The sequence below is a fragment of the Clarias gariepinus genome, chromosome 4, assembly GCF_024256425.1.
Source record: "Clarias gariepinus isolate MV-2021 ecotype Netherlands chromosome 4, CGAR_prim_01v2, whole genome shotgun sequence".
In the NCBI taxonomy this organism is placed as follows: Eukaryota; Metazoa; Chordata; class Actinopteri; order Siluriformes; family Clariidae; genus Clarias; species Clarias gariepinus.
Window position 1 is genome coordinate 155,001 of NC_071103.1, and position 5,000 is coordinate 160,000.

The following is a 5,000-nucleotide window of genomic DNA, read 5'->3' on the forward strand; positions in this document are numbered from 1 at the left end:
TGTTGACCTACAGGGTGCCGGTTGAAATTGGGCTACTGTTGGTCAAAGAAGGAGAGGAGGAAGGAGTGTTCGAAAGCAAAAAGAGAAGAGGAAAGGCAAGAGTGATAGTAGGGACTTTGAATGTTGGGACCATGACAGGGAAGGGAAGAGAGTTGTTTGATATGATGCAGTGAAGAAAGGTGGATATACTGTGTGTCCAGGAGACCAGGTGGAAAGGTAGCAAGGCCAGAAGCTTAGGATCAGGGTTCAAATTGTTTTACCATGGTGTGGATAGGAAAAGAAATGGAGTGAGAATTATTCTGAAAGAGGAGTTTGTAAGGAATGTTCTAAAGGTGAAGAGAGTATCAGATAGGGTGATAAGTCTGAAGCTGGAAATTGAAGGGATAATGTTCAATGTTGTTAGTGGTTATGCCCCACAGGTAGGATGTGAGTTAAAAGAGAAGGAGAAATTCTGGAGTGAGTTAGATGAGGTGATGCAAAGCATCCCCAGAGGTGAAAGAGTGGTGATTGGTGCAGACTTCAATGGACATGTTGGGGAAGGGAACAGAGGTGATGAAAATGTGATGGGCAGGTTTGGTCTTCAGGACAGGAATGTAGAAGGACAGATGGTGGTGGACTTTGCAAAGAGGATGGAAATGGCAGTAGTAAATACTTTCTTCCAGAAGAGGCAGGAACATAGGGTGACATATAAGAGTGGAGGCAGAAGCACTCAGGTCGACTACATCTTGTGTCGACGTTGTAACCTGAAAGAGATCAGTGACTGCAAAGTGTTGGTAGGGGAGAGTGTAGCCAGACAACACAAAATGGTGGTGTGTAAAATAACCCTGGTGGTGAGGAAGGTAAAGAGAACAAAGGCAGAGCAGAGGACAAAGTGGTAAAAGCTGAGAAAGGAAGAATGTTGTGTAGTGTTTAGGGAGTTGAGACAGGCTATGGGTGGTCAGGAGGTGCTTGCAGTTGACTGGACAACTACAGCCAATGTAATCAGGGAGACAGGTAGGAGGGTACTTGGTGTATCATCAGGTAAGGGGAAAGTGGACAAGGAGACTTGGTGGTGGAATGAGGAAGTCCAGGAGTGTATACAGGGAAAGAGGCTAGCTAAGAAGAAGTGGGACACTGAGAGGACTGAAGAGAGTAGACAGAAGTACAGGGTGATGCAGCGTAAGGTGAAGGTAGAAGTGGCAAAGGCCAAACAAAGAGCATATGAGAACTTCTATGCTAGGGTTGACAGTAAGGAGGGAGAGGTGGATCTGTACAGGTTGGCAAGGCAGAGAGATAGAGAAGGGAAGGATGTGCAGCAGGTTAGAGTGATTAAAGATAGAGATGGAAATGTACTAACAGATGCCAGGAGGGTGATGGGAAGATGGAAGGAGTACTTTAAGGAGTTGATGAATGAGGAAAAACGAAAGAGAACAAAGAATAGAAGAGGTGACTGTTGTGGAACAGGAAGTAGCAAATATTAGTAGAAGTGAGGTGAGAAGGGCGTTGAAGAGGATGAAGAGTGGAAAGGCTGTTGGTCCTGGCGACATACCTGTGGAGGTATGGAAGTGCTTAGGAGAGGTGGGAGTAGAGTTTCTGACTAGTTTATTTAACAAGATCTTGGAGAGTGAGAGGATTCCAGAGGAATGGAGGAGAAGTGTATTTGTGCCAATTTTTAAAAACAAGGGAGATGTGCAAAGCTGTGGCAATTATAGAGGTATAAAGCTAATGAGCCAGACAATGAAGCTGTGGGAAAGAGTAGTGGAAGCTAGGTTAAGGGCAGAGGTGAGCATTTGTGAGCAGCAATATGGTTTTATGCCTAGAAAGAGTACATCAGATGCAGTATTTGCTTTGAGGATGCTGGAGGAGAAGTACAGAGACGGTAACAGGGAGTTGCATTGTGTCTTTTTAGATTTAGAGAAAGCGTATGACAGGGTGCCAAGAGAGGAGCTATGGTATTGTATGAGAAGGTCTGGAGTGGCAGAGAAGTATGTTAGATTGGTGCAGGACATGTATGAGAGCTGTAAGACAGTGGTGAGATGTGCTGTAGTGTGACAGAAGAGTTCAAGGTGGAGGTGGGTCTGCATCAAGGATCGGCTCTAAGCCCCTTTTTGTTTGCTCTGGTGATGGACAGGATGACAGATGAGGTAAGACAGGAGTCTTCATGGACTATGATGTTTGCAGATGACATTGTGCTTTGTAAGACAGTGGTGAGATGTGCTGTAGTGTGACAGAAGAGTTCAAGGTGGAGGTGGGTCTGCATCAAGGAGAGCAGGCAACAGGTGGAGGAAAATTTGGAGAGGTGGAGGTATGCTCTGGAAAGCAGAGGAATTAAGGTTATCCGCAGCAAGACAGAATACATGTGTGTAAATGAGAGAGACCCAAGAGGATCGCTGAGGCTACAGGGAGCAGAGGTAAAGAAGGTACAGGATTTTAAGTACTTAGGGTCAACGGTCCAGAGCAACGGAGAGTGTTCAAAGGAGGTGAAGAGTCGGGTACAGGCAGGTTGGAATGGGTGAAGAAAAGTGTCAGGTGTGTTGTGCGATAAAAAAGTATCAGCGAGAATAAAAGGAAAGGTGTACAGGACAGTGGTGAGACCAGCAATGCTCTACGGCTTAGAGACAGTGGCGCTGAAAAAAAGACAGGAGGCAGAGTTGGAGGTAGCAGAGCTGAAGATGTTTAGGTTCTCCTTGGGAGTGACAAGGATGAATAGGATCAAGAATGAGTTCATCATAAGGACAACCCACGTTAGAGGTTTTGGAGATAAAGTCAGAGAGGCCAGATTGAGGTGGTTTGGACATGTTCAGAGGAGAGATGGTGAATATATCGGTAGAAGGATGCTGAGGTTGGAACTGCCAGGCAGGAGGACTAGAGGAAGACCAAAAAGGAGATTTATGGATGCAGTGAGAGAGGACATGAAGTTAGTTGGTGTGGGAGAAGAGGATGCAGAGGATAGGGTTAGATGGAGGAAAATGATTCGCTGTGGCGACCCCTAAAAGGGAACAGCCGAAAGACATAAAAGAAGAAAAAGAAGATGTGATTGGATAACTCCGCGACCATAAGTCGCTCCACCACCAAATTAAGCATAAAAATATGTTTTCTTTTATTTGTGACTAAAAATAGATTTGTACAAACTGCCAGAGAAACATCATAGCACAGAGACAGCTAAGGTGGACTTTACATCTTTCAAGGCTGAGCAACGCAGAGTAGAATCTTTTCTGAATTCTAATAGTGGGGCGTGAAGAGGGGGGTACTGGTGTACTGAGCTATTGCAGGATGCTTCTCAGGACGTTACTCAACCTCTCCTTTATGGATTAGAAAATGATGTGGGAACTAATGGAACAAATTAACTAATCGTTATCAGTTTGTAGATTTAAATGGTGATTATTTTGCATGTTCCCAAGTGGAGTTTGGTGTTCCACAGGGTTCGGTTTTAGGCCCACTGCTTTTTTCTCTTTACCTCTTTTTCTCTTTACCTCTGGGCAACATAATCCATAGGCATGGTATTAGTTTTTATTGTTATGCTGACAACACAGTTATATTTCTCAGCAAAACCTGATGAGATAAACCAGCTTACTGAAGCAATGTGTGCAGGACATAAGAGACTGGATGCTTAATCCTGATAAGACAAAAGTTCTAGTCATAGGACCACAAGCAGCTTGAAGCAAGCTTTCTGATCACATAAAAAAATAATTCACCACTGTTAAGGATGTGTTATTTCATAGTTGTGAATTCTGTTGTTTTAAAATGCAGAAAATAGATAACTAAACAAAAGAAAAAGTTAAATTAGTGGATGGTGTGTCCAAACTTTTGACTGGTACTGTGTGTGTGTGTGTGTGTGTGTGTGTGTGTGTGTGTGTGAATATAAGAACATGAAGATGATGTGAACTGCATTAATACCCACAGTTTAAATTTAACTGAAGTCACTCAGCTAGTTTTGAGACTGAAAATGCCATGAACTGGTTGATACCCAAGTCTCCATCAGTAAACAATGTGTATAAATTCAACAAAGTGGACTTCATGTTAACTAAAACACATTTCCTGTTACAATGCTCTGTCTGACAATTCTACAATGCTTTAGATATGCCCTGAACTCCATGGGCCTTGACCTGCTTCCCCTGAGCTCAGCCCTTCACCATCTCAGCCAGGCTCTGCAGTGTAGTCCATCAGCACCCTCTGCCATCTGTCTCCTCCAGCAGGGTCTGTGAACAGTGTGCTTCATTCCACTGTATGTTATTCTCTTGTTATTACAGACCTATAGAACACAGAGCAACTCCAGTGCACTTTATCAGCCGCTGATGTCATGCATGCTAAATGTACAGGTAGAGAGTAGTCTGTTATAAAGCCTCACACTGTAAGAACAACTTTTCTTAGGCCTCTCTGTAAATCTGTTCCCCTGTGGTCTCAGTGCAAATGAATCATCTAATTAATACTGTAGTTAAGTTGATTGAACATGTACACAGTTTTAAAGCCATTTCAGTTGAAAAAAAAATGCAATATTTGTAGGAAACAATTCCACCAACACCAGCTAATCCAGTTCTCTAGTGTGTTCTGTTTAGTAAGAAAGAATGAAGCGGGAATGAAACTTGGAGTAAACAATTCTTCTAAGTGCATTCTCAAGAGTAAATCAAGTGTGTAATTGAGATGAGTAAAACACTAACACAAATCTAGTGTATTTGTGTCTGCAACGATACATTATGTTATGTGATGAAAAAAAGGATAATAATAAATAAACTGTCTAAACAAGAGACTTAACTTCAGAACTAAACATGCAAGAACGAAAGCTAGAATTATTATTTCTATAGACCTATATCTGATCGATGATTACGCAACAAAATCTCACAAAACACAAGGCAATCTTCATACCTTACAGCATGTGCTTAATTTACTTAATGTCAAACTGATAACTAACAGTTGTGTTGATGAAAAGAAAATAAGAAAGCTATAAGATAATGGTAATAATACAGCATAAATTAGGCGCTCACACTGACGGGAACTGAATTCGCCACAGCAGCAGCGTGAAG

General features: G+C 42.5%; 1 protein-coding gene across 4 annotated transcripts in view; it reads right to left on the reverse strand.

Moving 5' to 3' along the window:
• Positions 1 to 5,000, reverse strand: part of zbtb7b (zinc finger and BTB domain containing 7B) — a 49,947-nt gene that overhangs the window by 24,129 nt on the left and 20,818 nt on the right. The gene's annotated exons all lie outside the window — the stretch shown is intronic.